The following is a 23,010-nucleotide window of genomic DNA, read 5'->3' as shown; positions in this document are numbered from 1 at the left end:
ATATTCCCAAATTTTGGTTCTTTGAGGGAAGATACTTTATATTGTTTTGCTCGTCTCTCAGCTCAAGTGCCCTCTTCTGGATCTCTGCAAAACTAATTTCTTCTATTCAGGTCTCAAATGAAAGGCTATCTCTTCAAAGAAGCTTCCTTGACAACACAAAGTTAAGGGTCCATTTTCAAACTATGATTTAATGTGCTTGCCTACTTCAGTGTAGATCAACTTAATACATGTGGACTTTACTACTAAATCTCACAGAGATTTGCACCTGAAAAACTACAAATAAAAAATACTCATTGCATTAATCATATGCATTAGTCTATTAATCTGAAATAAATTCAAAAATTGTTTTCTATTTGCTTCCTTTTACTCATTTTCTCACCAACTTCATTCATTCATTCATTCAACACTTAGTCAACTACAAGTACAGAGTAGTACTGTTAGGGGAAATGGGAATAAATTGATAGACAACATCACTGATTTTAAAATTCCAAAAAGATGAACAAATACAAAATATGGCAAGTGCTATATTTGAAGCCCAATACCAATGTGGTGTATGTGTATGTGTGATGTTTAGGAAATGCATACAAAAACAGAGTACGGTATAAGAGATTTTTAGAGCAATAGACTAAATGAAAGATATAAATTTGAGATGACCCTGAAGGAAAGTCTTTAGGCGTACATCATAGAGATCATACACTAAAGGCAAAAAGAAAGTTGAACCGCAAGTCTGTTTCAAGGGAACTATAAAATCAAATGAAAGACTACTCCAAATATAATTAAGCTTATTTTAAAATAAATTGTAATTATTTTTATACATTTTTTGTTTTGCTTTAAAAATTTCTTAGATATAATTAACAAGGAACACTGTATTAGTCATCGGTGAAAGAAATAATGATTTAATATTTTTATATATTGCGAATGGTCACCATAATAAGTCAAATTAAAATCTATCATCACACATTCTTGTAATTATTTTTATTGTTGCACAAAATTTAAGTGGGGCTGGAGTGACAGTACAGTGGGTAGGGTATTTGCCTTGCATGCAGGCGACCTGAGCTCAATTTTTCCTACCTCATATCGCCTTCTAAGTCTACCAAGGAGTGATCCGTAAGTGCAGAAAAGAGTAAGCTCAATGTACTACAGGCTGTAAATCCAAAAACAACGCTAAAAAACATTTTAGCATGTTTCAAATATAAAATATAATTATTTAAGAGTGCCATCTTACAGCACACAGCAACAAAGAAGAAAACCGGCTGGAGAGCCCCACAGGTCCCGGAGAATGCTCCAGGTCCCAAACAGAACCGATATCACAAGGAGGTCCCAGATGGGGTAGGTGCTGCATCCCACCTTCTCCAGATGGAACCCTGGTGACCATGAGCCTGAAAGTGGGTACCAGGACATTTGTTCCAGATATCTCCTTATATACAAAGTGATCAATGGAAAGTAAATCATCCAACGTTTCTCCCTGAAAATCAGACTTGACTCTTTTGCAAACCATAACACCCAAAAGGAAAGAGAACAAAGGGGAATGCCCTGCCACAGAGGCAGGGTGGGATGGGAGGATGGGGTGTGGGAGGGATACTGGGATCCGTGGTGGTGGGAAATGGGCACTGGTGGAGGGATGGGTATTTGAAATAAATAAATAAATAAATAAAATAAAAAAATATATAATTATTTACTGCTATCACCAAGTTATATATTGTATGCCCAGTCCTTATTTGTTTCACAGTTTGGAGTTTGTAATTTTCAAACCCCTTCTAGTTTTTACCCATTCCTCAGCTGGTTGTTATCAATATGTTCTCTGTATTCATTAGGTGATTATTCAGTTATTTTTTCCTTTTTTCTTTTAATACTACATATATAAGTGATATTATGCAGTTATTTTATTTCTCTCTGATTATTTTCACTTCATTGTAAGGTCCTCAAATTTCATACACATGCTATAAATGGCAAGATCTTTTTCCTATAGTATTTTTGGTTTTAATTTTGATGTCAATTTAACAATTAAATGGATGTCTACTTAACAACTAAATGTTAAGTATAAAAGGTATTTTAAAAATTTAAGTAAAATTCTGTATTAAAAAATACAAAATCTAACACCAAATAAGACGTATAACTAAGTGATATAACTAGGATGGAATGTTTATTTTTGTTAAAATAATCTAAACATACGCATGTGTGTGTTCATAACATTAATGTCATTTGCCTAGCCAGTAAAGTATGAATAATATTACCTTTATATTTCACAAGTGTAGGTTAATATACTATTCAAAATTATCTTGTCAGCATTATCTCATTTAATCCTTCCAGTATCCCTGTGAGATAAAAAGACAAGTACTTTTAATCTCTGTTTCACAGACAAGTCAGCTGACTGGTAGAGAAATGTTTAGGGACTTGTGCTGGGTTTGCAAAGCTAGATAGAGGTATATTAGTTATGAAAGATCACAAGATTCTCTAGTTTTTTACATTGTACAGAAATCCATAGCCAAGAAAAAGCATCAAGAATTCTGTACACCAATAATATAGTATTCAAAATATAAATGTAGATTAATCTTATACATGCTTTTCTAGAGACAGAGAAACACCTGGAGTAAGAATCACTTATATTTAAAGTATTTTTTGAAAGAAAAAATTTGAAACAGTTAGTGTTTTATTGTTATTCATTTATTTACTTATTTGTTCATTTATTTATGTGGTTTGGGGAGCATATCTGGCTGTGCTCAGGGGTCATTATTGCATTGCTCTTTTTAGAGGAGAGGTGCTTGGGGAGACCCTACACTTGGTGATGCTCAGAGTTTACACCCTGGCTCTGTGCTCAGGGATGACTCCTGCAGATCACGGGACCATATGGGGTGCCTTGGCTCAAATCTGAGTTGACTGTATGCAATAAAGTGCCCTACCCATTGTACTCCAGCCAAAATTCTTGGATCACTTGTGCTTGGGTCACCATACATGGTTCAAGAAACCAATGTAGGTGTCTTACCTGCTGTATTATTTCTCCATTTCCCGGTATTAATTTTCAAACTACCATCAGTGATTTTCCTGATGGTGAGCAATGACACGTGATCATATCTGATTCCAACAACTAGCATATAACCCAATGTACCGCTCTGTCTTCTGGATGATGTTGGGTATCAATGCAAAAGCAACATTCTTTGCTGATTGGATATGAAGATGATGCCCATGCATAAAGATGGGCCATTTAAATTCCTACTTTGGGCTTTTATTTAATTTTGTTTTGGGATCTTATGCTATGCGTATACAATAGAGGTGGCAGGGGAGGGTTACTCCTGAAGGGACCAAACCTGAGGCTCCATCAAGCAATGCAAGCACTCCAGTTCTTGGCTAACTTCCCAGTCCCTCTCTTTGGCTCTAAAATGAAATTAGTGGGAAAGAGAATCTCTTTGGTTCTGTGATAAGTAGCTCAGAAGATTAATCAATCATGAAACTAAGCCATCAGCAAAATATGAGGGAAGAATCACCAAGAGAGGAAACAGGGCAGTTATATGGACATTGGAGTTAATATAAGGTGATTAGGTGATTTGTTTTTTTTCTATAGGAAGGTGGAAAGAAAAATTATATATATATATATATATATATATATATATATATATATATATATACACGCACACACATATGTATATGGGCTGGAGCAATAACACAACGGGTAGGGCATTTGTCTTGCAAGCGGCCAACATGGCCGACCCGAGTTCAATTCCTCCGCCCCTCTCAGAGAGCCTGGCAAGCTACCAAGAGTATCTCACCTGCACAGCAAAGCCTGGCAAGCTACCCCGTGACGTATTCGATACGCCAAACAATGGTCACAATGAAGACGTTACTATGCCCGCTCAAGCAAATCAATGAACAACGGGAGGACAATGACAGTTATATATATATATATATATATATATGTATATATATATGTATATATATATATATATCTCCAAACTTCAAGCCTGCTCGGAATGAGGCTGAGTATCTTCACCCAGATCCTCCATCTTCCAGTAGGCATGGGTCACACCCACCAACTGACCCCTGTTGCTGTGTAATCCCAACAGCGGCCAAGACCCAGAGACTATAAAACCCAGTTCCTGGAAGCACGCAGCAGCATTCATGGCCACGCGACATCTTATTATCTCATTCTTGCTTTGGACAACCTGGCAGGCTACCGAATGTAACTTGCCCACTGGCAAACTCCCCGTGGCATACCCAATATGCCAAATACCAGTAACAATGATAGGTCTCATTCTCCTAACCCTGAAAGAGCCTTGAATGTGACACTTTTTAGAATCTCAGGGCTAGGACGAGGAGACATTACTGGTGCATGCTCGAGGCAATCGACGAACAACAGGATGATTGTGATCGTGATATATGTAAAGGTAAAGGTAAAGGCCCTCCCGTTGATCGTCGATTTGCTCGAGCGGGCCCAGTAATGTCTCCATTGGAGACTTTGTTGTTACTGTGTTTGGCATATCGAATACTCTCGGTAGCTTGCCGGGCTCTCCGAGAGGGGCGGAGGAATCGAACTCGGGTCGGCCATGTTGGCCGCTTGTAAGGCGAACGCCCTACCCGCTGTGCTATCGCTCCAGCCCCAATGATATATGTATATATAATATATATGTATATATAATGTATAATATATAATATATTATATATACATATATTATATATAATATCACATATAATATTATACATGATATTATATATAATACATGTATATATAATATATTATATATGTGTGTATGTGTATAATATAATATATAATATATAATATATAATATATGTGTGTATGTGTGTGTATATATATACATACATATATATCCTTTATTTTATTGAGAATAGTAGTTTTCAAACTTGTCTCCCTATAGCATCACAGTAGAGTCTTAGATTTTCAATGTTCAGGGCTCACCACATTCATGAACCATACTTTTTGGTCCTATTTGCACTCACATGTATGTTCTTATTTAACATATATGATCATTTCATAATACCCTGGTGTTCTCTGTTTCTGGTAGGTGGCCAGCTGCTATTATAGCAGGAATTGCTCAGTAACTGGTAAGCAACGGACACATTTAAAATATCAGGACTGATAAACAGGTGGATGTTAGCAAACAGCATTGTATTTAATACATTGTATGTTTTTGAACAGCTTCTATGAATCCTTCAGAATTATCATTCTACTGCTGCTTTAAATGAGGGCAAAAATAAGGGCAACTCAGTGGTGAATGGTAAATTAATTTCAAGTTACCAATCTCACATCATAGAATGTAGAGTGGAGGTGAAATGCTCAGAAACACCCCAGTATACAGCATTTTTTTCAGCATATAAATATAACCTCAAACCATAACAAGTTATTTACAACTTGTAAATAACTTCAAAAGCACAGATGGTAGCGAAACCATTACGAAATAAAATCATTATGAAGTGGTAAATTTTAAGTATTGTCTTTTTTGCATAATTTAGTGACAGTTTTCTAAAAGGCAATTTTTAATAATGGCTGTTTAAAAGCCATAGTGCAAACTTTGGCAAAAGATAACAAATGCCTGGTAAGAACCATCTGTGTGACACCATCTTATAAAACTGAGTGGATACAGTCACGTTATAAAGCAACACACATTTGGTGAAGGGTTATTTATTTCTCTTGGAAATTACTCACCTTGATAGTGTGGGTATATCTTCCCTGCTCACCTCCACCATATTGGATTGGATTGAGAGAGGGAAAATTATTATGGATAAGTGGTTATGATAAGTGGTTATTGATAAGTGGTTATGGATATGCATTCTCCTGTCCCTGTACTAGTACTGTGCCACACCCCACATTAAATATAAACCCTCTTTTCCAGCAAATGTGCAATGTATTTTGGCTTTTTTTTTTGCTTTGTCTCAATGTATCTAATGCTCTGATACAAAGCACTCACCCATATACAGTATGTTAATACCTCCATATTCAATAGGCAGAATACAAATAGAGTATTTGATTTGCATTATTGTGCCTCTAATTCCAAACATTCCACAGTCGTTTTAAATGCTAAAAATGGTTTTGATTATTTCTGAGAACACCACACACCTCTATCCTATCCTTTTCAAAGAGTAAAGTTTTGAATTTCATTTCCTGCAAATGGGCACTCAGAAACCAACTAGATGAATATCAAAAGTGCAGTCTCTAAATGAGGAGATGCTTTCCAAAAGGATCCCTCAAGGGTCAATTACTTGCCAGTTCTTTGCTTGGTTTCATATGTTAGCATTCCTTCCCAGTGTCTAACACAGATTAGAAGGACCTTAACCACTGATAACAGTCTGCAAACAGGGAAAATGATCATTACCATTTCTTTTACCAACACCAAGGGTTTCCTTCCCACAAGGTTTAAGGGCCAAGATTGGTTCTTGTTTCCCTTTTACATCTTTCAGTTAATTGCTTCAATTTGTTCCATTTCCATTCACTTTCTTTTGCTAAATCACAATTATTCACCACATATGTGCAGCCAAGAGGTTAGGGAGAACATCCAGCTGGTATTACTGGGAAGTCAGAACTTCCTTTAGGGAGAGGATTATCCTTGTCATGACCCAATATTACACTTGCCCTACCCCTTTTTGCCAAATTTCAGAAACTGCTTTTGCTGCCTGATAGTGCTGAGGACTCATTGGATTCGATGTACTTATACATAAACTGAATTCAAAGTAACATACATGTGGTTTGCAGTATTCACACCACAAACATGCAGCCTCCAAAGAAAACGCTAAGAGTAGGAATCTTATATATCACTTGAGAAAGTAATTCTAAGTAGTTTTCTCTTTTAAATTAAAAAAAGAGAAAGTGTGTTTTAAATTTTAAAGCATTAAGTACGTTGAAATCTTTAGTAAAATGCGAAAGATTTATACCATCTGAAGAGAAACCAGAGAATGTTGAATAACTGTTAGATCGGTTGTCCTTAACTTTGAATTTTTTCCGGCTAGAATTTAAAATTAGCATTTGGGTTTAGTAATAGTTAAAAGAAAATAATATTACTATAGGTGAGCTCATAAGTTTATATTCATGTATTTCTTTCTATGAGGGTAAGTCAGTGCTTGTTCTGGTATAGCTATTTTGAACCAGGTCAGGCATGTTCAATGTAAGCATATTAACCCCTATCCTATCTTCCTGAACCCAGAGGAATATTTTAAAGGAGATGAGGTATGAGAAAATAATCAAGAAGATCTTTTTCATCCGTGTGTACTTGAAATTGATCGAATGACTGCCTGGTTCTCCAAATTCTGAATTAGTTAAGTTTGCTGACCTGACTTTTCTCTCCTCCAGAAATTATCTCCACTTCACACTGGCACCTTCTAGAAAACCCCAGACCAACCATAAAGCTTTTCTTAACCCCCCCCCTTGAAGTTAATTACGCCATCCATGCCTCTATTTTGCACAAAACTCACACAAGTACATATTCTCTACGTACTCACAAACATTCACATACTCACACAAACAGATTGTCTCACCACCGTGTTTTGCTTTGCTTGTTTATTTTGTTTATCTTGGGGTCTCATGTAGTGAGACTCAGGGTTTACTCTTGGCTCTGAGTTCAATGATCACTCCTGGTGACTTCAGAAGACCATATTGGGTACAGAGGACAAAACTCAGGTGAGTCTCAAAAGAGACTATCTGATGTACTATCATTCTGATCATCACTCCCGTGTTTCAAAGTGCCATTTGTGCTTATATTTCTCAGCTCTCTGAATGCAGCAACCACTGTTAATTCATTCAATAAAGCACATCTGTGTTTTCAAAGTAATTCACAAATAGATACTAAAATAAAATTCTGGTGAATGAATTCCTGACACCGATGTCCACACCTTAGCTCTCTCAGTACTAGGATTGCTCTTCTACCCAGAGATAAAACCAGTCAAATATGTGTTCTCGTATTAAAGAAAAACTATCCAAAATGATTCCATTGCTCACTGCCTCATCCAGGTAAATCAGAATTCTAAAGCATTAAGTATGTTGAAATATTGTTAGATTTGTTGATAAGAACTGGGGGATAGGTGAACTTTTATTTAAGGTGCCTCGAAATGTATGCCAAAACACCAGTTTTTTTCTCATGAAATTGTAAGGACACAGCATCCTGGGAAACCTGTCCAGGTTCATGATGGAGTTCACAACATCCAAGGTAGGATAAAAACCAAACACAAAAATATTGTCAGCAATCATGTCACTTAGACATTTGGATGGCTCTCTTTTAAAATGTCCTCTCCTCTTTGACAGCTGGGTCCAGCGACTGGAGGTAAGACATGTTTCTATTTGTGAATCCCTTCCATGTCTGCCACATAAGACAACCTCGAACAGCCATCCGCAAGCAGCATTTTCACCACTCCAGTCCAAACTGAATTCTAATCAAGGTCTTTTAAATGCCATTGAACAAATCTATATACTATGGATTGTTTCTTGCATGCCTCTGGCCAAATGCTGTTCACTGGGTCATTTATTATTTTTAGAAAACCCAAACAATCCACACTAATAGTATAAATTACAGAACATCTTGACGCAGAGTCAAAGCATCCTTGGTGATTTAATAACAGAACTGAAAAAAGCTTTTAATTATTCCTCCCCTGGTGATTTATTAGACAGTCTGAATCTAGGAGTCACGTGACGTAAAAGAGCTGGCTTTTTATCACCACTACTTCAGAGAATAGTTCTGGTCTGAATAGGCATTAGGAGTCAAGTACTAAAATTTAAAAAGTAGGCCGAGCTGATCCAAAGAAAACTAAAATCATGATATTAAAAGTCTAAGAGAGTAAAAAAAACCAATATATCTAACAGGAGCAGGGGTCCTAAAATAGGTTACCTGATGTGAACATGGATACTCTACCCAAACAACACTTGTAATTAAATTGTAATTTAAGACATGAGATTCAGGGTCAAAAGATTTGAGTTTAAATCAACAAGTGACATCATGGTCTATTGGTCCTCTCTTGAGAAAAATCCCATAGAAGACCATAGAGGATTGAGCAGAAAACTTGGATCTTCAAGTTCTTAACATCTTTAGACAAGTCAATTAAAAAGGCTTCCCAGATGCCTATGTCATAAGCCTGTCTATCATCATCCCTTAATAAAGAAAACAGCTCAAAACAATTTCTCTGGGCTATTTGTTAGAGAGACATAATTTTAATCTTCAAGAAAATGACATTTGGAGAAAAACTAGCACCTGCATTGCATCTTCGGATTAATTAAGACAGAGCCTTGGAGGTTTGGAATTGAATTTTCACACAGAGCATTTTTTTCAATGAGCAAAGTTATATCTATAAATCAGTGTTGGAATTGGAAAGTGTGATAGGAATTATTGCCTTTACAATTCTCACTGTCACCATTTTGGGACCTTTCACTAGACAAAGGGAGAAATATAGCTACAATCAATGCCAGGTCTAAGAATCTGTATCAGAACAGTTTTCCATATTTCTCTTTCTTATCACTTAGCTCTTGATCCTGGAGCAAGTTTTCACTGCTCATCATCGTATTCCCTCTGTCCATGATGCTTCTCATACAATTGCTAAGATAAAGCAAAAGGTAATTTCAACAGTCCCTTATTCAATCTAACTTAATGTTCTTCACTGATTCTGTTCACCACCCCAACCATCAACCAGTGTATGTGTGTGTGTGTGTGTGTGTGTGTCTGTGTCTGTGTCTGTGTGTGCCTGTGTGTGTGATAGTAGCTTTAGAAATTTCTTTTGAACTACTATACACATTTGTAAGACTGAAAACATAACTAATAAAAACTAAGAATGTCAATTTGATGACATTCAAAATAGTTTTATTTATTTATTTTTTTTGCTATCTTAACTGAAACAAAAATGGTTGCCTTTTTCAACATCTTTTTTTCTGAATTCCAATTTAGAAGTGACATGAAAGATATCTAGAACTTAAAACTCATAAATTTATTCTCATGCATTTATTGAGCACTTACTAACTACCAGACGGTGTAGTAGACATTGGAATTAAAGTATTTGAGAAATATTTTAGCAGCTAGAACATCAACAAAATAGACCAACTTGCTCTGCTTTTTGCTATCCCATTTCATTGATGACATTTACATCTCCTCTGGGTGGACCAAGCCAAATACTAATGGTGTTTTCAAGTCCATAGAGCTGAATCAGTTTTACTTGTAAAGATTAGCATATGGACCTTGATGGTCTATTCAACAAAGAAAAGCAAAACTTCTTTCTAACTTTTCTTATCAGGCTAGTTTTGATTGAAATTTCTCTACTTTAATAAAAAGGTTAACAAAATTTATAACAACATAAGCATTTTAAATCTATAAAAAACTTTCTTCACTCTGAGTAATGCAGGGTTTGAAGAGCTAGTTAGGGTCCCAATGAATTATTTGCACAATTTGTTTCCTTTAAAACATAGCAGTAAATTTCATTTCCCTCTAAGTTGGCATCTTGATCACAAGTGCATGGATGTTTGAACATATCATTCTCAATATTCCCTTTTATTTCTTGGTTTAGCAGAGGAAGAAAACATATTAAAGCACACTGTTGTCCATCCTGATTAATAATAATCTAGTTTAGAAAATGCATTACTGTCTTTTACTATTCTGAGTTTACTGAAATATTTGACTAATAATGGGGGGAAATATTGTTTACCTCTTTTAGGAAAAATTAGCCTTATCTTTTCTTATATGATATGATATAATATATTAATTATAATAATATATCACAAAATCACAAATCATCCTGTTAATCGTTGATTGCCTCGAGCAGGCCCCAGTAGCATCTCCATCATCCTAGCCCTGAGATTATATTCAAGGCTCTTTAGGAGAATGAGACCCATCATTGTTACTGGTATTTGGCATATTGGGTACACCACGGGGAGTTTGCCAGACTCTGCCGTGTATAATAATATATATACTTCTGTAATATAAGTTACTTCTGGAAAAAGACAGGAAGTAAGAAACAAAAATCAATTATATCCCTGTCAAATAAATAAAGCCACATTAAAATTATACATCCTTTAAACTTTTCTATACTTTGTTGGTAAATTAAATAATATTTATTGTATTTCTCTGATTACAAAGGCAATAAAGCTTAGAAACAAAATTAACAATAGAGGAAGTCTTATGAAAAATAAATAACATGATTCTGACAGTATTAGTGTTTTGGAACGCTGCCTTTCTGAATCAACTTAAGTGGTTATGTCTTATTTCATCTCCCTTAACTTTCTCTTACACACATAAACACTGAATATTATAATATCAATTTTAATAAAACATAAATTTTATATTTGTTTCTCAGAATATTAAATGGCCCTCCTCAAAATAAGTTTTGTGGAGATAAGTATCAGAAAGATAAAACAAATGGGATGTTTATACATTATTAAAATTAGTTGAAATTATTTTCTATTAAAATTATTATTGATAAAAATAAATTTTCTTTGAATTTACATGATGTTTATTCATAAATTAAATATAATATTGAATTTGTAGCAAATTTATAAATCACAATATTATATGGTCAACTCATGAATCACTTATTTTTTGGCTTTTTTACAAGTCTCCAAATATAATTTTGCTAAATATTTATATACATGTGTGTATTCATTTATCCTCAATTTTTAGATATCTGTAATCTGAATTGCCAATTAATCTTTAACCCTGGCATAATTATTCGATTAGAAGTTAAATGCTTTTTCAGTGAAATATTTTGCTTTTCAATTCTTGATTTTCAAAACTGTAACTAAAGGAATAATGGTAAAGGAATTCTAAAGAAGGTGACACAGACCAGCTATATAAAAGAGGGCCAGAGAGAAACAGTACAGTGGGTCAGACATTTGACTCACAAGCAGTTTACCTGGGTTTGATCCTTGGCGCCCCCTATGTGTCCCCTGAGTACTACTAGGAATATTTCCTAAGCACAAAGCCATGCATAAGTCCTGAGCACTACTGCATGTGCCTCCCTCCCAAAAGAGAGAAAAGAATACAGGGAGACGAATCTGATTTTTGTATTATACTAGATGAACTACCTTTGGGGTTGTTTAGAAAAGTCTTTTTGGGAGTGTACACCCAGTGGTGTTCAGGTTTACTCCAGGTTCTGCACTCAGGGATTACTCCTGGCAGGGTTTAGGGGACAATATACCAGGGATTGAACTGAAGTTAATTGCATGCAGGGCAAGCACCTTACTTGCTGGACTATCTCTCTGGTCCTGCTTCAGAAAATTTTTGTCCTCACAAACATCAGCATCTTTCTAGTTGGGATTGTAAATATATACTTGGAAATACCTTTCATTAAAATTTAGAGACTTGAAAGATACTTTTAATTTAAATTTGAAATTTTAGATATTTTATTTTTATTTTTTAGTATCTGTGCTGCCACAGAGAGCACAGGCTGAAGCAATAACACAGTGGTAGGGCATTTGCCTTGCAAGCAGCCAGCTTGGCCAAGCCAGGTTTGATTCCTCCGCCCCTCTTGGAGAGCCCAGCAAGCTACCGAGAGTATCTCGCCCACACGGCAAAGCCTGGCAAGCTACCCGTGACGTATTTATATGACACACACTGTCACTGTCCTCCCGTTGTTCATCGATGTGCTCAAGCAGGCCCAGTAATGTCTCCATTGAAGACTTTGTTGCTACTGTGTTTGGCATATCGAATATGTCACGGAGAGCTTGCCAGGCTTTGCCATGTGGGTGAGATACTCTCGGTAGCCTGCCGGGCTCTCCTAGAGGGGCGGAGGAATCGAACTCGGGTCAGCCGTGTTGGCTGCGTGCAAGGCAAACGCCCTACCGCTGTGCTATCGGTACATATATATATATGCCACACACAGTAACAACAAGTCTCAAAATGGAGACGTTACTGGGCCCACTCGAGCAAATCAATGAACGACGGGAGGACAGTGCTACAGTGCTTATTTTTATTTATTTATTTTTAATTTATTTAATGAATCATTATGAGAAGTTACAAAGCTTTTAGCTTTAAATCTCGGTCATACAATGATCAAACACCCATCCCTTCACCAATCCATATTTCTCACCACCAAGAACCCCAATATACGCTCCTTCTCACCCCTCCCGATGCCTGTGAGGCAGATGATTTCTACTTAACTCTCTACTTTGATTACATTCATTATTTTGACAAACGATGCACCATTATTATTTGGAATTTCCCCCCAACAATCAGAACTGCTGAAAAGGCAATATGAAATAATTTGTTTTCTATTGTTGGTTATGAAAACCTTATGAAGTCTCACGACCGCTATTGCAGGTGCATGACTTTGGATTTCTGATATTTTACTAGTAAAGTCTGGAGGGATTTCTGCCAAAAGCCAGATAATTATGAAATTGGTTTGTGTGCCTCTGGGGCCATGGCCATGCCGGAGAGCCGCTCATGGGGGACAACTCGTGGCTTCGGTAGGGCGTGAAGCAAATTTTAGATACTTTAAATATAACATTGGTTTATCAAGTGCAAATGTTAATTTGTTGTTGCTGTTGTTTTAGTTTGCTTTGCTTTAGGGCCACAGCTGTTTGTGATCAGGGTTTATTCCTGGCTCTGTGCTCAGGGATTTTTCCTTGGTGTGTTCAAGGGACCTTACATGGTTCAAGGGGAGTGAATCAGGGTCAACCATAAGCAAGGCAAATGATTTAATCCCTGTATACTTTCATGCCCCCAAAGTTCCCACAGAAATCCAATATGCTTCTATTACATTCTACAGGACTTTATTATCTACCAAAAACTTGGATAGTCTTAATTCTGTTATCAAAACCTAATGACTTGTTTTCACTAGAAATTGTCTGTCCTCTTGCTTTGTTGCTAGATATGCTACACAGAGTGAGATAACACTGTATTCATTTTCTTCTTCTTGATTCAAGTCATTCAGAATGACAACTCCCAAAAGCATCTAGTTGTAAGTAAAAGCCAGAGTTCTTTTAATGTATATTAAAAGAACTTATATATTGTATATAAATTTATATATAATATATGCATATATTATATATGTAATGCATATTAAAATATATATCTTCATATATATCAAAATATCTTTGTCCACTCATCTGTTACTAGGTACAAGGATTGTTTCAAAATCCTATCTATTGTTAATAGTACTGCAATGATCATAAGAATATGAAATTTTTCACTAGTGTCCTGTGTTCTTTAGAGAGATACCTAGGTGCAGAACCAATGAATCATACGTTAATTCTAATTCTAGTTTTTTGGAAAATTCTCCACACAGTTTTCCATGGAAACAAATTTACATTCAATGGATTCCTTATTCTTTATATTCCTTTTAGCATTTGTTGACTTTTAAAAAATCATTTCTCAAATATACTAATATAGATCTGTGTAGTTAAGATATAGCTACAAAGTAAAGTAAAGGCCCTCCCGTTGATCATCGATTTGCTCGAGCGGGCCCAGTAACGTCTCCATTGGAGACTTTGTTGTTACTGTGTCTGGCATATCGAATACTCTCGGTAGCTTGCCAGGCTCTCCGAGAGGGGCGGAGGAATCGAACTCGGGTCGGCCATGTTGGCTGCGTGCAAAGCAGATGCCCTACCCGCTGTGCTATCGCTCCAGCCCTAGCTACAAAGTACTGATATGAAATAATCACCCAAATAACCCAATTTTCTATGAATTTAATAGAAAATAAGAGCCTAACAAATTATAATTTACAAGGAATAATTTACCTCTTCAATTTCCATGCAGGCACTAGTAATGTCTCCATTGTGAGACTTGTTACTGATTTTGGCATATTGAATACCTCACAGGTAGATTGCCAGGTTTTACCGTGTGGTGGGATACTCTTGGTAGCTTGCCGGGCTCTCTGCGAGAGGTCGAGGAATTGAGCCCAGGTCAGTCACATGCAAGGAAAAAGCCTTACCCGCTGTGCTATAGCTTCAGCAATTCCTTGGTAGTATATGGAAATCAGACTTTCAATAGTGATCATATTGTGTGTATAAATATATAGATATTAAAATATAGTTACATACCAAAACAAAAAATAACCCAATAGCTCTGAGAGTATTAAAGTAAAAAGTGGTTACGAGAGGGGACAAAGAAATATAGGATAGAAATATTAGATAAGGGGCTCAAAATGTAAGGTGGTGGCTAAGCATGCGGATTTGGGCTAAAGATCATATTGTAGCACAAACACATGTCAAATTATAAGAAGTCATACCTGAAACTAATGTAGTGTTAAAGATCACTGTTATGTCAATAAATTATTGAAAAGAAATTTTAATTCAAGGTGCAGTATTCACACATATAAGCCAGTGTTATTGGGTGATCTTGATATTACTATTAATGGGAGCTAGGGTCAGACTGTAGTACAAGAGATCAAAAAGTATTTTGTGTTATCTTCAATTTCAGTCCCTGTGAATCTATTTTCATTAATTAGGTCTTATCTTTTTACTGAGTTCTTAGAAATCGAGACTAAGGAGGACTGTGCACGGTTACTGCAATCCAAACCTTACAAATTATTTTAGGCATCAGTGACTTCATGAACTCATTATAGGGGCAAAACATTGGAGGAAGGGAAACTCTGACAATTCCAATACTTGAAGCTATGGAAAAATGGAAAAAGCATAAAAGGAATATGCACCTGAAGCTTAGAAAGCCAGCATACAGTCAAGTTTAATTTATTATTCTAATGACTTTCACAGCATGAGACTCTCACCAGAAATACACGTCTGTGCATCTAATAAGGCTGCAGAGACTGGGCTATTCCTAAAGGACTCTCATTGCTGTTTCTAAAGCATCCTTTATTAATGGAAAAATACCAAATATGTGAAAAATACTCATGCCTGATACTACCAATGCTATTTTACAGCTAGCACACATATTCCACAGAAATAAAGCCAACATTGTCCAGCAATCTCCAATTAAAATATTTGGACTTATTAATCATTTATATATTTCATCAACATATAAGGAAACCTAGATAAGGTTTACAATCCTAGATATTTTACTGATTAGTCACAATAGAGAACTGGGGTCTGCAATATATTAAAATTTCAAAGTTCGACCTTTGTGATTTGATTCTCCTTTCCTGAATCTCACTTGCTTTCCAGATTACTGACAAGGTTTCTATGAAATGGTAAATGTATATAAAGAAACAACCACAAATCTATTTTAAGTCATAATTTGATCATTCTATATGCATTTTATGAGGATTTTTGGACTACACTGCATCTAAAACTGTAAATATTTCACATACAAATGCATACACCCATCTCATTTACTTAAACAATTTATTTAAACAATTACGCTTTACTTTGTGCATTTAGTGGTTTCCTAACATGTGGATATTTTGCATTTAGTATATAATTTCTTGCAAAGAAATAAATCACACTGAAAGTCAATAACAACAAGCTGCAATCAAAAAGAGTTAGTTCAAGGTAGAAAACTTTATCTTGAGGGACCAGAGATATAATTCTTTGCATTGAGCTGTGGCTCATGTTTCATCCTGAGCACTATGTATACCATCCCACAAAAACCACCAAAGGTCACTTTTAAGTACAAAGCCAGTAAGAGTACCTGAGTACCAATAGATATAGTCCAACACCCCAAACTTATTAGGAGCAGAACCGTTAAAAAAACGATGGCACTTCGATTCTATGATACAACACAGTGGAAAAAAGCCATCAGATACCCCATTACTGTTTCCAAAAGTTGTGAGTTCAGAACAAGCTAGGAAAATCTCCAACAAGTTCATGATTAATTTTTCCTGAAATTTAAGGCCATCTGAACAGTCTCCAGCCAGGTATCAGCAAAGTACTAGAATAGAGGGCAGGTAAATTTAGGGTCAAAACAGGGTAGAATTACTAAAAGTTTTGTCTTTCTTAGTTTCTTTCTTTCTCTTTCTATTTCATTCTTTTTCTTTTTCTTTGTAGACTAGAGAGCAAATAAATCTAGGTTAAAACAGAGATGAGGTATTTGAATGTATTTCCTTCCTTCCTCCCTCCCTCCCTCCCTCCCTCCCTCCCTCCTTTCTTTCCTCCCTTTCTTCCTCTTCTTCTATTTTCTTTATTTAGTTTTTGAGTGACAACTACTCTTGGCTCAGGACTTACTCCTGGTTCTGTGCTCAGGGATCAGTCCTGATGAAACTTCAGAGACCATATATGCTGCCAGAGATCAAACTGGGTAGGGCCATGTTCAAGGCAAGTACCTTCCCCTTACTGTTTCCCTGGCTTCACCATTTTAACCACCTCTTACAATTTTGCTGATATCACATGGTAGAACCCCATTGGAAGACATTCTCCTAACTCTAAACTCTGAAGCTATATCCTGTTGGAGACCTATACCCACCCTCAGCAGACATCTCAACAAACTAAGCTCTGAGAAATAACTATCAGGAAAGCATTCACATGGCAGAAAAACAAGACTGCATTTACTAGTCCCCAAGCATCTCTTAGCCAGCAATTCATATCCTAGAGCCAGCAAGCATCCCTCATAAGGCCAAAGCATTGGCAGTGAACGAAGGAGTTCCATCACACTCTGTGCTTCCTAGCCAACCCACAGTTCATTGGACATGCTTCCCTGATAGCTCTTGAGTGTGTGCTCCATTCCAGTTGGTGCTGAGACCACAGCTTTCTTCTAAATTTCCCAGGTCTGGTGTCTCAGCCACCATCAAGTTTTTTGAGTCCGTGATACCTAAGCAACTGCCAGTAATTCACAGTTGCTAAATCTCTGGCCACTACCAGGCCATTTGACCTGAGCACATAACACTACCCTAACTTGCCCATGTCTGCTCCAAGACTTTGGGAACTTTCCCAAGCCACGAAAGAAATGGACGTGACACACAAAGCCAGGGGATTTTATTTGTGGTTCTTTGTCTTCAACACAGTAGTTTACTGTCCCACTTTTACTTGTAAACCAGAATATATCTCTAAGCATTGTTGCATTGTGTCATTGAGTGTGACATTCAAATGTCAATTTTTGAGTGAAAATAATTTTCCCTTGTGTTTTGGCAGCTTTTGTAACAGTGAATAGGCATGATAATGAGTATCATATAATTTACAATCTTAAGAAATTATCAATGTGGAACCAAGAAATAGCAATGAAATGTATGATTTTATCTTGTGACAAAAGCACATCATTCCTGCATTCCAATATAGGGAAATGCACCATATAAGTGTTCATTTCTATTGTATATAAAATGGAAAGCCAAACTTCAGAGAAACTACCAAGTCTTGAATGCAGTATAGCCTTAATTTCATCTAAAAACAATAACTACTCCAAGATATTGTGTATTTATTTCATAATAGTACTTTTACCTGGATATTAAAGAGGCTCTGAGTTATAAGATGTCATTTCTTACATATATATGAAAAACTTCCTCATATCAATCTTAAACCAAGAATCTCTTAGGTATACACAATTTTCAGTACAGGGAGCAGAATGATATCTCAGATGTTATATGTATCTCAGGTCACATACATTTCATGGTTTTATGGTTAACTATGATATAATTTTCTAGATTTATCAATGCATTTTTATGAAGTAAAGTTGAGAAAATGATTTTTGTCCTGAAAATGCACAAAGTTTTGTGTATATAATTACTTTATATATTAAAGTCCAGGATGCAAAATGTCATTTTAGAATGTAATATATAACAGTGTATTTGGCCACTTTTAGAAGTTAGTGGGTTTAATATGTGTTTTCCTACAGTATATTAAGATGAGCGGGCCCAGTAATGTCTCCATAGTGAGACTTGTTGTCACTGTGTTTGGCATATAGAATACATCACGGGTAGCTTGCCAGGCTCTGCCGTGCGGGAAAGATAAGATGCCTTATTTTACTTACGTTTATCTACACAAAATTTTTAAGTGCCTTGATAATAACTGGTTTTATGAAAGCTAAGTATTTTAACAATAATTCACTGTTTCAGATACTTGTAGTTGTCTTAAAAATTAAAGCTCTTTAAAGCAGCAATCTATTCTTAATTCTATCAAAACTTATTTCTGCACAAGTATCTTATAAATTAAATGTATTGTTCCCCTGTTTTCTGAATTATATCATACTATCTCAAGGATCAGAAAGAGACATACTAGATTTAAGCCAGAAAATTAAAAAGTCCAAATTTAATAAAAAAAAATCTTTGTCAAGTAAGATTGTTTAGAATTAAACCCTGAAGCCATATATGTTTGAAATACATATGAATCAACACTAGGCTACCTTTAAGGGAAGATTTAAAAGTTTATATGTAGACCAGACTATAAAAGTATGAGAATGACTTGGTTTTCCTTTGCACACAATAGGATCTCAAAAAATAAAAAATAATACTGTAATGACATTCCAATAGGACCCTACTCGAAGGCAAAATTAATAGAATACAATAATGTTGCCTTCTAGTATACGTTGTAAAGATAGTATGAAAGCTCAAAACTGTAAAAATTGTATTTTAAAATAATTTCACCCATCTGTGCATCACACCCTTCAGGTTTCAATGTAAAAACCAAATTGTAACATTTTGGAATTAACTATATTTTTCTCTTTTCAAAACAAATTTTCAAATTAAAAGATTTGTCAACATGCCTTGCTTGTATTTTCTCTTCTGGTTTTCTCAGCAACTTGATACAAGTGCTATTATTAGTTAAGGAAGGATGATATATCTTAACCTAGTGAAGGTACTATATGTCTGAGCAAATGTATATACTTGTTAAAAATCTATATTTTTCCAATAAATACAGTGTAAACTGAAGATTTATCACAGGCTTATTGTGTATACATTGCCAAAATTTTTGAAGAGTGTTACTTGGGGGGACATTGGGGGCCATACCTTGTGTTAAGCCAACTGACTGGTGGCTCAGTGCTGGAGACTGAGGATACAGAGCATCTGCGGAACTGCAGTACTTGGAGACCTCCAGAGATACACCCAAGGTTGCTCTGGAGTTTGTGGTGATGGAGCATGTGGGTAGGGAGCGGGTATAATGCCTGTACTTTCTCTTTAACTTCCCAAATTACCAACATTTTAACAGAGATACTATTCTTAAAGACAGTGGACTCAATTACGCTGAGAAAAAATATTTACATATGCATATTCAGCAATAACTGGTCAAAAATTCATGAACATATTGACCTATGAGGAAGGAAGCTAACCAAGTTCCCTGAAAACAAGGTATTTTTTCAAAAGATACTTTGGCTTTAAGAAAATATTTTCTTGAGGGCTTGTTATGATCTAATCAACTGGGTGTCATTAAATCTACCACTAAGACAACAAAAGATAAAGTAAAAAGTACTTTTCCATAACTGTTTATTGATAGGCCTATGAAAACACAGCACCAGTTTCTTTCCCAAGAAAGAAACAAGGCAAAAGATGCAAGAAATAATGTTAGTATGAGACTTATTTCTAAAAAATTATATGAAAATACTCTTACATGTTTAGGTTCAACAGGTTTTGAATTACATTCATCATACTGGATGAAATACTTACCATGAACAATAAAAATTGAAGTTCTTTTCAGTTTTGAGAAGACTGACATTAAATTCTAGAACAGAAAAAGTTAAGCTATTGTGGTGGAAATCATATTGGCTATTTTGAAGGGTGGGAATAAGAAAATTGGTTAAAGTATAAATATGGAAAATTTCTGGAAAAAAAGAACATCCTATATCTTGGTTGAAGTGGAAGTTATGGGTATATATACAGTTTTATTAAAAAGCATCAAATTATATGCTTAAGGTATTTTTAGCTGAAATCATTACATATAATTTTCATTGTGATGTTTTCTTTAAGAAGGAAGGAAGTGCTATCTTTCCAAAGCTTTGCCTTTGATTGCATTAGCAAAGGAGCACACTGTAGAGTCAATAATGTAGCAGATTAAATGTTATAACAAGTAGGTTTTTTTAGAGGATATAAAAATTTGCAATTGTTTACTGACTAAACAATGTCAACAAAACATGACCAAGCTTCATTTTTTTCATGACTTATAGACATAAATATACATATACATATGTATTTTAGTAAGAGAGAACATGTTGGGCTAATGCATAAAGATTGTAGAGATCATATAGGGTTTAATGCAAATGACGTGCTCTGACCTATTGTGGTTTGATGCCCAGTATTTCAAGGTTCCCTAAATCCCCGAAGCAACACCAGGGTGGCCCAGATATTCCCTGGCACTGCAGAGACTGAGCAGCACTACAGCCTCAGGCCATCTTCACTGAACTTTGGGGTACATTGGCTGAGAATGTCTGGGACTCTGGTCCCCTTGAGAACTGATTGGGAGGATCCCAAAATAAAATACTAAAGTACAATGAAATAAAATAAACAAAGAGGGTGTAGGACATTGGGAAGAAGCTCCATATTGTTAAGAGCAACCATTTGTCATACAAATTCTAATGTACATTGACCACTGATGACAAATGTGAATTAAGTAGGCTAGATAAGGCATATTTTCGAGGCATGCATCATTAGCAACAACATAGTTTCCTTTCCTTGATCAGTCTTCTTTGAAATTAATGATAAAATTTGTTTATTTGAATTATCTAAGAAAAAATGGTATTACAGCAACAAGCTTTTATTTTAATTAAATTAGAAAAGGAAAGCAGTCCTGTATCTCCTAATTCATGCCAGATATAACACTGGGAGTAAGAGGTAGCCATTATTGAGAAGTCTACAAGTCTCCTTTTTCAGATACCAGGCGCCTAGGAGGAGTCCACATCATTTAAAGAATAATTATAGTACAGCTGAAGAATGAAAGTATAGCTTATAGAATGATACTGATTCAAATCTTGTTTTTTCTCTTTATACCTGTATAACATTTAAAAGCCGCGTGGCTTAATCTCCTACTAGAAAACAGAATGTTAGGGGGGAAAAATACCATCTATTTCATAAGGTTCTGCAAAGATTGAGTATGTTAAATGTTTTAAGAATAGTTTCATAAGGAGTGAGTGCTATTATTAGTAACAGGGAAACATGCGGCCACAAGGGATAGTACAGTAATCAGTCAACACTGATACTGTCTAAACAAGTACTAGTCATGGATAAGTACTTCCTCTTGGTCAGTATTCATTCTGCCCGGTATCCTGCTGCTGGCAATGAATGGATCATGATTGCAGAGTCTGACACTGTTCAATAGTACCGTTATTCATTCATTTCATTTTAACTCCATGAAAGTACCTGAAAACTTGATGTGCTATGTAGTTCACACACATACACACACACACACACACAAACATACATGCACACACACTTAGAAGGAACAAAATTCAGAAACTGAAAGAGATGATGGGCTATCAGAAGCAAGAATACAATCTTCTAAATAGACTTCAGACCACATGATCAAAATTTTATGACATGGATATTTGTAGGTATAAATGCCTGTGGAAATTCACATATAAACATAGATAATGTTATATATTCATAATTCATACACAATTCTTTAAACTGAGAACACAATATTTATTAACTCTGCTAGAATAACTATTAAAATTAAAAAATTAATGATTAATCAATAAATTGAAAAAACAACAATTGTTTGGGTTTTGGTCCTACTTTTGGTAGTAATTAGGGGCTACTCCTGGCTCTGTGCTCAGCGGTGACTCCTGTCAATATTCAGGATACATGTGGTGCCAGGAATTGAACCAGGGTAGGTCACATATAGGGCAAGGTCCTTAATTCCCTGTTATATATTTCTTGCTCTAACAACAATATTTATAAATGTTTTATAAGAATATGAACCTATATATAAAAGTAAAAATGAAACAAAACAAATAAAAAACCTTCTCACATCTCTCATGTTTATAAAAGAAAATAGACATTCTGGCAAAACTATGGATCTGATGTCAGGAAACATCATTTCAAATGCTGCAGAGTTCAGATAAAGACCTTAAATTCTTCTAAAAAGAATTCTGTCTCACATCTAAAGTCAACCAGCATACTTTATCAATGAGAATTTGTGAATAATAAAATATGCATATCTATCAATAGATGTCTTAATCTCTTTTCTGGTCTGAAATTATATCTCATTGAAAACAAATACAATTTGGTAGAAATTTCTAAGCAGTACTTGCATTGGCTTAGAGCATTATTGGCTGATTTGGGTTTCTC

The 23,010-nt window shown here is 35.5% G+C and overlaps 1 protein-coding gene across 8 annotated transcripts in view; it reads right to left on the bottom strand.

The window, feature by feature from the left end:
• The window catches only part of RBMS3 (RNA binding motif single stranded interacting protein 3), an 834,518-nt gene that overhangs the window by 725,727 nt on the left and 85,781 nt on the right, over positions 1-23,010 (bottom strand). The window lies entirely within an intron of this gene.

Source organism: Sorex fumeus, unplaced genomic scaffold (genome assembly GCF_029834395.1).
Source record: "Sorex fumeus unplaced genomic scaffold, SorFum_2.1 ptg000072l, whole genome shotgun sequence".
In the NCBI taxonomy this organism is placed as follows: Eukaryota; Metazoa; Chordata; class Mammalia; order Eulipotyphla; family Soricidae; genus Sorex; species Sorex fumeus.
The sequence above is the reverse complement of the archived record's forward strand: the minus strand, read 5'-3'. Positions and strand labels throughout refer to the sequence as shown.